This window comes from Scardinius erythrophthalmus (assembly GCF_964197995.2).
Source record: "Scardinius erythrophthalmus genome assembly, chromosome: 8".
Lineage (NCBI taxonomy): Eukaryota > Metazoa > Chordata > Actinopteri > Cypriniformes > Leuciscidae > Scardinius > Scardinius erythrophthalmus.
Window position 1 is genome coordinate 3,275,747 of NC_138228.1, and position 12,209 is coordinate 3,287,955.

The following is a 12,209-nucleotide window of genomic DNA, read 5'->3' on the forward strand; positions in this document are numbered from 1 at the left end:
GCCTGTGCACCATCATGTTTCGCTCTTACCTCCGCTGACGGAGTCGGTCCAGCCGGACCTTCTCCCGCAGCGGTGGTGGTTTGCACTTCCGCATTAGGCTTATCGGCGCGACTATCGCAATTTGTAAGCCTACTCTCATTAGGTTTACTTGTTCCCTTTATGGGACAAGTTCGAACAGTGTGTCCTGTTTTTCCACAACCAAAACAACGCATTGAGTCAGTTGACACAAACACGGTATAATCAAAATCCTCAACTTTAAAATTTAGCGAAAGATTTAAATCCGTATTGTGATTATTTAAGATCACGTAAACGTAACGCCTGAATGACACAACATGTTTTACGAGCTCAGATTTGGTCCCAATCAGCATTTTTTTAATTGGTGATATCAGCTTCCCATATCGACCCAATTCTCTTTTCAACATTTCGTCAGTAATAAAAGGTGGTACGTTTGATATTGTCACCTTTCTAGCAGGTGTAGCGAGAGGAAGGACGGGAGTAAACAAGCCGTTTACAGACAAACCCTTCTCTACTACCTCATTTGCCTTAGCTACAGAGCTCAGAAATAAAACAATGGCATTGTTCATTCTTGAAGCTGCAACCACATTATCGTGTCCAACAATGTTGCCTACCGCAATACTACACTCGTCTACGCTTAAAGACGATAACACTTTAATTGCGTGACGACGAGTGAGTGTATCAAACATTTTGAAACCTGGAGCCGCCATGCCTCCCAGTTCAAAACACTGGTCACTGGCGACCCACGAAAAACAGAAGCACAAGAAATAGGAGGCTCTACTCTTACCAACAATTAATTGATACACAAGAAAGATAGAAATAAAGTTAGAAAATAGAAAAAGCACTTTCAAGCCACAGCGGGCACAACTCACGCTCACAAACGCTCCTTCCACTCACTCCCAGCATGCACTCCGACAGAGAGAGAGAGAGAGAGAGAGAGAGAGAGAGAGAGAGATAGAGATGGAGATAGAGATAGAGATAGAGATAGAGATAGAGATAGAGATAGAGATAGAGATAGAGAGAGAGAGAGAGAGAGAGAGAGAGGAAATCAGGAACAAAATGCCCTGTATGACAAACTACGGGTTTTAGAATTAACCATTAAAGACTACCAAAACCCCTTAGACTCTCCAATGACACTAGCTGAACTATTAGACAAGATACAAACCCTGAAATTGCAAAAAGCCTGTGGTGTCGATGGCATCCTAAATGAAATGATTAAATACACAGACCACAAATTCAAATTAGCCATTCTCAAACTCTTCAATATCATCCTGAGTTTAGGTATATTCCCCAACATCTGGAACAAAGGTCTTATTACCCCAATCCATAAAAACGGAGACAGATTAGACCCTAATAATTACCGTGGTATATGTGTAAACAGCAACCTAGGCAAACTCTTCTGCAACATTCTAAACGGCAGACTAGCCCATTTCCTCACAGACAGAAATGTCCTGAGCAAATGTCAAATTGGCTTCCAACCTAAATATCGCACATCAGACCATATATACACTCTCCATACCTTAATCAACAAGCAAATCAACCAAAACAAAAGTAACATTTTCTCATGCTTTGTTGACTTCAAAAAAGCTTTTGACTCCATTTGGCATGAAGGTCTTTTCCTTCAATTAATCCAGTGCGGCATCGGAGGAAAAACATATGACATCATCAAATCAATGTACACAAACAACAAATTTGCAGTTAAAATTGGTAACAAACACACAGAATTCCTCCCTCAGAGTCGTGGAGTGAGACAGGGCTGCAGCTTAAGTCCCACGCTGTTCAATATCTACATAAATGAGCTAGCGAGAGCTCTGGGTCAGTCTGCCGCACCTGGCCTTACTCTACTGGACACTGAAGTCAAGTGCCTTCTGTTCGCTGATGATCTGGTGCTGCTGTCTCCCACTAGAGAGGGTCTACAGCAGCATCTAGACCTCCTGCACAGCTTCTGTCAGTCATGGGCCCTGTCAGTTAACCCCAAAAAGACAAAAATAATGATTTTCCGAAAAAGACCCAGCCGCCACGACCAGCATCATAGTTTTACATTGGACAACATGCTCCTCGAACACACGCAGGACTACACTTACCTTGGCATAAATATTAGCAACACAGGAAATTTTAAAAAAGCTGTTAACGACTTGAGAGACAAGGCACGGAGAGCTTTTTCCGCTATTAAGAGAAATATCCAAATTGACATCCCAATCAGAATCTGGCTAAAAATATTCAAAACAGTAATCGAGCCCATCACGCTGTACGGGTGTGAAGTCTGGGGTCCACTCACAGAACAAGAGTTCACCAAATGGGACAAACACCCAATAGAGACTCTGCAGACCGAGCTGTGCAAAATCCTGCTACGAGTTCAGCGCAAAACCCCAAATAATGCCTGTAGAGCAGAATTAGGATTATACCCCCTTGTGATAACCATTCAAAAAAGAGCCATTAAATTCCATGCCCACTTAAAAAATAGCGATGAACAGACCCTCCATCACAGAGCCCTGAGCCACCAAGAGCTGAAGCCAGAGAGAAACGCCCTCGGCCGATTGGTCTTAGAGCTGACGTCACAAACTGACAATAAAAACATAGCCAGACCAAACCAAATCATTAAAACACAAAAAGAAAAATACCTCAAACATTGGACAGACGCAACAGACAAACAGAGTAAACTAGAATGCTATTTGGCCCTAAACAAAAGATATGAATTGGCAGGATACCTGAGTAAAGTGAGCGACCCTAAACTGAGGAAAGTCCTGAGCATGTACAGACTCAGTGACCACAGTCTGAGCATAGAGACGGGCAGACACACACACACACACACACACACACACACTACACACACACAGTCTGAGCATAGAGACGGGCAGACACAGGCAGAGCTGGCTGCCGAGGGAAGAGCGACTGTGCCCTCACTGCTCAGAGAATCAAGTGGAAACAGAGCTACACTTTTTGACTTCCTGCCCCAATTATACAAACATTAGGGACACTTTCTATCCCCTTTTCACAACCCATCAGAAAGACTTCCATCAGAAATCAAATATGGACAAACTCCCACTCCTGCTTGGAGAAAGCCCAGCGAGCTCAACCCTGGCTGCCCGGTACGTGAGGTCCTGTCACGACCAAAGAGCCTCCAGCAGGACAGAGCTACCAAATGTATAAATATTGGAAGATTAGACATTTTTACTGCTATGTTTATTTTCATGTAATTTTTATTTTCTTTTTATTATTATTTATTTATTTTTATTGTATAGTGTTATGAATGCTTTGGCAATGTAAAGATTTCTTTCACCATGCCAATAAAGCTATTTGAATCTTGAATCTTGAATCTTGAGAGAGAGAGAGAGAGAGAGAGAGAGAGAGAGAGAGAGAGAGAGAGAGAGAGAGAGAGAGAGAGAGAGAGAGAGAGAGAGAGAGAGAGAGAGAGAGAGAGAGAGGGAGAGGGAGAGGGAGAGGGAGAGAGAGAGAGAGAGAGAGAGAGAGAGAGAGAGAGAGAGAGAGAGAGAGAGAGAGAGAGAGAGAGGGAGGGAGGAGATTTTTTATTTTTAAAATCCGTTTTATTACAATTCCGTTTTTCATTCACACAAGAGGATACATACAGCTGAGCTTAAAAAAACTCACAATATACTGTTAAAAGTCAAAAATTTATTGATTATACTACAAAGAACACCTTTTATACACCATCTTTGCTCAAACAACATTAGATTCTTTGTTGCACTGTAATAGCAAAAATCTATTTGGATTCTTGATTTCAACAACTTTGACAAGAGCAATACTACATCTCAGGCATGAAAACAGGTCAGGGGTAAAAAAGGTGAGAAGGATGTGGCATATATACCCCCCCCCCCCCCCCAAAAAAAATACATAAATAAATAAACAAATAAATAAATGTAATGAGTGAGTAGGAACGCATGAGAGTTAACACGCACAGCTGAAATAAGTACAAAATTCTCATTTATGGACCGCTGCCACTCTAGGGGGGTTCAGGGCCATGCTCCCCCGTAAGAAAATTTTGTGCTTTTTAATGTTAAATTCATCAATCTGGTGCAAATTAAACAAAGAAAAATTCAAAACTCTTTTAGTTACAGTGTCTGTCTACATTTGTCAGGGTTCTGTTTCTGTCCCTTCTGTCTGGTCTATTTCTTGGTTTTGTGACAGAGCCCTGACACTCGTATGTTATATTGTCTGTGCTTTGTTTCATGTGCTTCCATGTCATGTTTTGTCTTGTACTGTGTAGCACGCAGCTCGTTTCACTAGCTGTGTGCTTTTTATGTTTTGTGTGAACACGTGGCTTATGAGTTTTCTCATTAGCTGCGTGTTCATGTCTTTTGTTGGGGTACATGGCTGGTGATTTGTTTGCTGGCCATGTGCTCATGTGTTTGTAATGTTTGGAGTGAGCACATGGCTTGTCATGTATGTTTCATTGTGCCATGTGCTCTCCAGTTGATCGTCTAGCCCCTCCCATCTTGTTACCAGATTATTAGTTCATTTTCCCCACCTGTCCTTCCTCATTACCTGCTTTGTTTGCTCTCCCTATTTATTCTCCCTGTGTTTGCAGTCCTGTGCTGGTTCGTCGTCGTATCTATGCTGTGTGTTTCCCTGCTGTCAAGCCAAGCCAAACCGAGTCAAGTCAAGTCTAGTCTGTCTTGTTTTTCCCCCTTGGGGTAGTTTTGTTTGTATTTGTTTTATTTTATGCTTAATAAAAGCCCATTTGATCTGCACGTGAGTCCTCGCTACTTCCACCTACCCAAACCCCGACAACATTACTACTACAATAATAGTTATAATATTAATCCCATGATAGTAATAGCCATATATTGTAAAACAAATGCACTGAAAAATAAAGGAAACTTTCATAATTAGTTTTGTACTAATTTCTATACTTGAAAGAGTATATTTCTATTCTTCACATTAAAGATTTGATTGGGCTAGCCCAGTGTCAATCAAGAAAAGAACCAATGGGCCGCTGATCTACGTGTTTCATCGGGTGTCAGAGAAAAAAAAACTATTTACTACTACTATTTATCACGCATTAAAAATGCCCCAAACCAGTCGTCTGTATGATAATCTGAAACAAGGACTGGTGAGCCGTTGTCCTGCTTCACTTCACAGATGCTGAGTGAAAGGAGAATTATAGAATGAAAGGATATCATGTCATTTATATGACACTTTATTCATCAGGAGAACAGCTCCTTCAGCGCGTCATACGTCGTCCTTTCAGTTTCGGTTTTCAATCGATCGAGTTTTTTCACGTTCTCTCGATAAACCACCCCTTTTCAATCCGATCGAAATTATTTGTAATAGAGCTGACACTTTGAGTTTTTAACGGGTTATGTTAAAGCCCTACTTGTTATTAATGTTTTTATGAAACATCTCCAGTGAATGCATCATATCACCGTATTATTTATCGCCATGCGAGCCACAAATTAAAGCTTGGCGAGCCACATGAGGCTTGCGAGCCGCGCAATGAATAACACTGCACTGTTCCTGCTCGCTCAGCGCTCACGGCGCCCGCGCCCGCTCGCGATATTATCTCACCCACTTCTATGTCAAAATGAAAAATAATGATATTGGCAACATCGCTGTCTGTATCTGACAGGACAGTTAACATTGTAAGCTAACTTACCTCAGGCTTTCTTTCCGACGTGCGGTACTTTGTTCGGCAGTGTGTCCAGTTGTCAGACTCGCGGTGTAAAAGACTTTGAAAACATTTCTGCCCTAACGTTACTCTGACTCGTATTGGCTGTCATGTTTCGGCATTAGGAATGATGATTGTTTTTTAAAGCTGCGAAGTTTATGGTAACTTTATAGGGGATAAATGCTGGCCTCGGCCTCGACCCCCCCACCCCCATAAATATTTTCTCATCGGATCTGCACAAATCACGTAGGTGACCCTTTTAGGTTTTAAAACGGCGAATTTCGCTGAAAGGTGAGGAGTTTTCATGCCTGTACATCTGCATCAGAATCTGTTTCAATTTTGCTTCTTCTGCTTACATAAATCGCCATTTTTGCTTGGCCCAAAAAAAAGTTGAACAACTGGCATTCATAAGAGCGTTTTCTTGAATAGGCTACTTAAAACCACAGATAAAAATCCTCCAAAGAGAATACTTCATCAAACAGTTTAAATAGATCTTGTAAAAAAGTAAACAAGGGCTCTAATCTTATACAATGCATAAAAGTATGAAACACGGTTTCCCTTTGTGAACAGAAAGGACATTCCTGAGTAACTTCATGATTTATCACTGAAACAAACGCATTAACGGCTATAGCACCGTGCAAAACTCTCCATTGCAAATCCCCCGTTTTCTTAGGCAATGGTGACTTATAAAGTGCCCCCCAATTAGGTCTTGTACTCTCGCTTAAATGTAAAACATTGCGCCATGTATCTATTTTGCCATCAAGACTCTTCTTGTTGAACGCTTTAACACAACACTCATACATAACTTTGCTAGATGCTTTCCCTTTCCCCAACAAACTTAAATTATTAGACTTTATTAAAAAACCATCACACATTTCAAAATCAGGAGCTAAAGACAAATTCGGAAAAGGATCGTCATCCTTTGGCTGAATCCATCCTTCTTCGAAGTCCTTTATCATTATTAACTCTTCTTTGGTGATGACTACTTTCCACTTAGACAATAGCCGAGTTACCACCCGTGTCGACCTCATCTTCAACCTTTCTTCCATTGCTTTGGAGTCAGATAGATCATGTCCAGTAATACGAATTAGACTTCCGAGAGTAATGATACGAGATTTAATGAGTAAGTCCGTCAAAGCAGGAAAACCTCCTTCATTGGACACATCCAAACGTGATCCACCAATCAACGGTTCTTGAAGAGTCCAGTACAAAGAGTCTGTTTTTTCACTTCTCAAAACTTTAAAGGGGACCTATTATGCAAAATTCACTTTTGTATGGTGTTTGGACATAAATGTGTGTTGGCAGTGTGTGTACACAACCACCCTACAGTGATAAAAATCCACTCACTCCTTTTTTTTAAATCTCCATAAATCAAAAGCAGTCTCTCCAAACGACCTGTTTTCAGAATGTGGCTTTAGTGACATCACTAAAGCCACAGGCCCCGCCCACGAGTGTTGACTGACATACCGTTATAACTTAGACCCGCCCTGATCGAGTTTACTGCGAGTTGTACACATCAGCCATTGCTGCAGCAATGCACTCACGAGAAGCGTCGAAGCATCTCCCAAGCGTTGATCGTGTTGTAGCTGGATGTATTCATTCACACTCTCTCTCTATTTACTCTTGAAATCTGCCAGCCATTTAAGACGAGGTGGATTCATTTTGTTTTCAAAGAAAATGCTCCCTCAACTCTACAGAAATTTATGTAAGTAACTTATGCACTTCTTATACTGTTTACTCAGCTCTAACAGTGATTTTCTGAAGAAAAACTGATGCTTCATCTTTTGTGTGACATACAGTAAACTTTATTAAACTCATCAGTATATTTTGTGTCATCATTCAGACAATTAGATCGTCAGACGGAGTCCTACAGCAGGCTTGCATTAATAGTGTACAAGCAATGCCAAATAGGTTATAATCGTAATTAAACTAAACTCCTTTTCCAACTCCATACAGCATATATTCTCTGACTCTGTAGGCATTTTTATGGTCGAAATGAACACCATTACTGTGACTGTCTGTTTTATTATTATCATTTTCCCTGTTCTAGCTCTGATCGCGGGATTCGCGGCTGCTTAGGCTCCGCCCCCTGTGACGTGAACCAGCAGCTCATTAGCATTTAAAGGAGAAGCAGTAAAACAGTGCGTTTTTCACAGACCCAAAAAATGATGATTTAAACGTGCTGTAAATAAAATTCTGTTGGGTATTTTGAGCTAAAACTTCACATACACACTCTGGGGACATCAGAGAATTATTTTACATCTTGTGAAAAGGGGCATAATAGGTCCTCTTTAAAAAGTGTCCATACTTTGAATAAATTACAATAAAAAAATCGGTAACTTAGACACAGAGAACTTCTTAAGGTTCATCCAGAACAAAGACTTGTCTAAACCCAAACCTTCAAAATTCCTCAAAATAATGGAAGCGACCAAGTTCCAGTTCTCATTTAGAGAACTCTCAAGAAACCTTTGTACATACTTAAGCCGAAACGCTGCCACTCGACTCTGTAGATGAACCAAGCCCTGTCCCCCTTCATTCTTTGACAGATATAGGACACTTTGTGGCATCCAATGTAAATTGTCCCAAAAAAAATTGACTAATATAGATTGGATTTTTTTCAAAAGAAGTGCTGGGGGGTCAATACATACTAACCAATGCCAAAGAGTAGAGGCTGCTAAATTATTAATAATTAAAACACGTCCTCTATAAGACATATTAGAAAGTAAGAACTTCCACTTATTCAAACGCCCCACAATTTTTTCTTCTACCCCCTCAAAATTCTTCCTTACAGTTATATCATCTCCCAAATAAACACCTAGATATTTAAACTAGGGCCCTATGATTTCCGTGATGCGGAAAACGCGGAACGGAATCACGGAATTTACACATGAAAACGGAATTCTCTTATACGCACGGAATTTGCATATGTTTTGTTGACATATTAAATAAACGATTTTTTTACTTCCTTCTCATTTTTTCAGTTTAAAACAACAAACGTAGAAAGGTCTCTACCTAAACCCAGAGCCATATAGAGAGACATTTGTCAACACAGTTAATATACAGGGATGCAAACAGCGCGCTTTTCAGTATGAGTGCAAGCGTGAACCTTTTGCGCGCTCAAGTTCGTTATTTCAAATGTAGGCGCGCGGCAAGCGCGCTCATAAGTGAAGCGCCGACGCGCTCATTTTTTCCAGGCGCAGCGAGATGAAAACACCTCAACTTTTCAGAATGCCGCAAGCGCACCGCAGTTCACGAGACAAGAACCAACATATCAACTTCACCCTTTCCGTAACAACATTGAAAGCTCAGTCAACATAAAGGATGGGGCTACACTACACCACAAACACTACGGGTGTTTTTCTCTTCTCCGTAAATAAATCTTGTAGCAGAGCTACAGCAAGCGTTTTTCGGTGGTGGAAATCTATTAGTTACTAAAACTTCTTTGTCGTTGTGGAGAGCACAGAGCATGGTTGCATTAACGTCAGACGCCACGGGAAAATCGGACCGAATTTTACTATTAATAATAAAAGATTGCCTAAGCTAATATGCATTTGTATTTGTAAATGTCAGTATCATTGTAAATGTTTATCTTTTTTGACACATTCTTTTTATAAAAGTGATTTAAAGGCTTAAATATGCGAGGTTTATCTTTTTATTAAACATTCTTTGTGAAAAATGATTTAAAAGCTAATTTAATCTTTAATTTAATACTCATCAATCCTACCTTGTAACTGTTATTTTTGGATTCTATTAGATTTGTTGAAGGTTTGGCTGAATTTTGAAGAATTTTGAATGTGCTTTGCTGAATATATTAACAGTTTAAATAAAAAAGCTGAGTTGTGAGTTTGTGTAAGTAAATTTTTAAAGGTTAATACTGCTTAGAAGTGAAAAGAAAACAAGAAAAATCCGAAAAATCCGAAAAGGCTAAAAATTATCCAAAAAAACGGAATTTGAAAAAAAATAAAACGGAATTTGAGAAAAAATAAAATGGATTTCATAGGGCCCTATTAAACCCATCTCTGCTCCATTTTAACCCCCCAGGGAGAATGGGCTGTCCATGAGGCCACTTTCCAACTAAGATAACCTCACTTTTGTGCCAATTTACCTTGGCAGAGGAAACAACCATAAAATCATTCAAAATCTCTGTTAACTTTGACACATCACTTTGTTCTTTGATAAAAATAACAATGTCGTCAGCATAAGCTGATAATTTAACAACTTTCTCACAGTTTGGAATAATTACACCCTTTAAATCTGCTCTAAATTTCCGTAACAAGAGTTCAATTGTTAAGCTATATAGCATACCGGAAAGAGCACAACCTTGCCTGATACCTCTAAAAACATTAAAGGGGGCACATAAGTCACCATTTACCTTCAACAGACTTTCAACATCACAATATAAAACTTTCAACTTATCAATAAAATTTGTCCTAAAACCAAAAGCTTCTAAAACCTCCCATAAATAACTATGTTCGATCCTGTCGAAAGCTTTCTCTTGGTCTAATGAAACCAAACCAAAATCCACATCAAAGAGCTTACTGATATCAAACATATCTCTAACAAGAGAAATATTATCAAAAATTTGCCTTCCTGGCACACAATAGGTCTGATCAGTGTGAATGACTTCCTCTAAGACCACACTCAATCGATTTGCTAATGCTTTGGATAGAATTTTATAATTGCTGCACAACAATGACACAGGCCTCCAGTTTTTTATTTCACTCAGGTCTCCCTTTTTAGGCAGTAAAGTCAGCACTGCTCTACGGCAGCTCAGTGGTAACCTTCCACTGCTTAGACTTTCTTTGATGACTGCATGCAGATCAGCACCAATCTCAGGCCAAAACGACTTATAGAAGTCTACAGATAGGCCATCTACTCCCGGTGCTCTGCCACATTCCATGCCTTGAAGAGCTTTCCTCAACTCTTCCAGTGTTATCTCTCTACAGAGATCGGCATTTGCCTCTTCAGTCACCTGAGGAAGATCCTCAATAAACACATTAGTGTTTGGCCTGTGTATAAGTTCACTGCTATACAGTTCTTTATAAAATTCTACCGCTCTCTTACGGATATCTGCACGATCCGACAAGAGTGCACCCTCCTTGGAACGCAAAACATGTATTGATCGCTTTTGGCCATTTTTTTTTTCCAAATTAAAAAAAAAACTTGGAAGATACATCCATCCACTCTATGTTCTTAAACCGGGATCTGATCAGAGTCCCTTGTGCTTTCAGGTCTAAAATTCCAACCAATTCTTTATTTTTCCTATTTAAAATTTCAATAAGCTCCTGATTCTGTTCGGTTCCAATAGATTCTTGTAATTTCTTTGTCATCTTCTAAAATTGACATTAACAGATTTGTTTCTTTAGTGATGTTGTAAGCATACTGTTGACTCAATTGTTTAATTTGCGTCTTTCCAAAATCCCACCACTGCTGCAAAGATTGGAAATCAGATTTAGTGGTTCTAAAATCATTCCAAAAAATTTTTAAAATATCCCTAAATTCCATATCCGCTAAGAGGCTGTTATTGAAATGCCACATTGCACTCTTTGGTTTTATGGAACCTAAAGTTAAAAAACCCTGTACTAAACTATGATCCGAAAAGCTAACTGGAATGATAGAACAATCTCTAAAAAGATTGAGCTGATGACTTAAACCATAAAATCTGTCCAATCTTGCGAAAGACAACCTATTATTATAAGAATGAACCCATGTATATTGTCTCTGTGTCTTGTGAAAATTCCGCCAAATATCTACAAGATCATGTGTTTCTAGAAATTGAATCAACCTTTTTCGAGAAGCCATATGAGGCTCAACATGATTTCTATCTGAGGCAACTTCTGTGCAATTAAAATCTCCTCCGATTAAGAAAAAATCTTCAGTATTCCAATCACTTACTGCTTTACATAATATATTTAGAAAGACCATTCTTTCAACTGCATTGGTGGGAGCATAAACACAACCAAAACAATAAAAAACATTGTCAAATTGAGCCCTTACTTTTAAAAATCTGCCTTTTACAACAACTTCTACTTCATAAGAAATTGGAATGGAGTTTTTAGAGAATAAGATAGCAACACCACCACTTAAAGATGAATTATGACTCAAAATGCTTAACCCATCAAATTCCCTTGCCCAATCATCCTCATTGGTAATATCACTATGAGTTTCTTGTGCAAACAAAATGTCTATTTTCTTTATTCTCATGAACTCATACAATTCAAACCTCTTCTTCCCTTCTCGTGCCCCATTTAAATTCAGGGAAGCAAAATGAAAATCTTTCATAAAAGAGAAGAAAAGGATAAACAAGACACAAAAAAAACTTCATCTCATAAATAAAATTTTATAACGTCTCAGCATTAATTCCCAATTGAAAATTTACTGTCTGTACACCTCTTGATCAGAAAAAAGACCTTCACTCTTAAAAGACTTTGCTTTCTCTACAAATTGCTCCAAATCAGGAAAGTACTCAGTAATGCGCACATTTCTTGCATTCTTTGTCACTCTCAAAAAGAGCTTCATGTCATCTACACTGTAAGACCGCTCTGAAGGCTCATCATTAGTGTGATCA

The 12,209-nt window shown here is 39.2% G+C and overlaps 1 protein-coding gene across 1 annotated transcript in view; it reads right to left on the bottom strand.

Moving 5' to 3' along the window:
- LOC308694896 (ribonuclease inhibitor-like) overlaps positions 1–12,209 on the bottom strand; it is a gene marked incomplete at its 3' end in the record, with an annotated part of 95,914 nt that overhangs the window by 39,772 nt on the left and 43,933 nt on the right. The gene's annotated exons all lie outside the window — the stretch shown is intronic.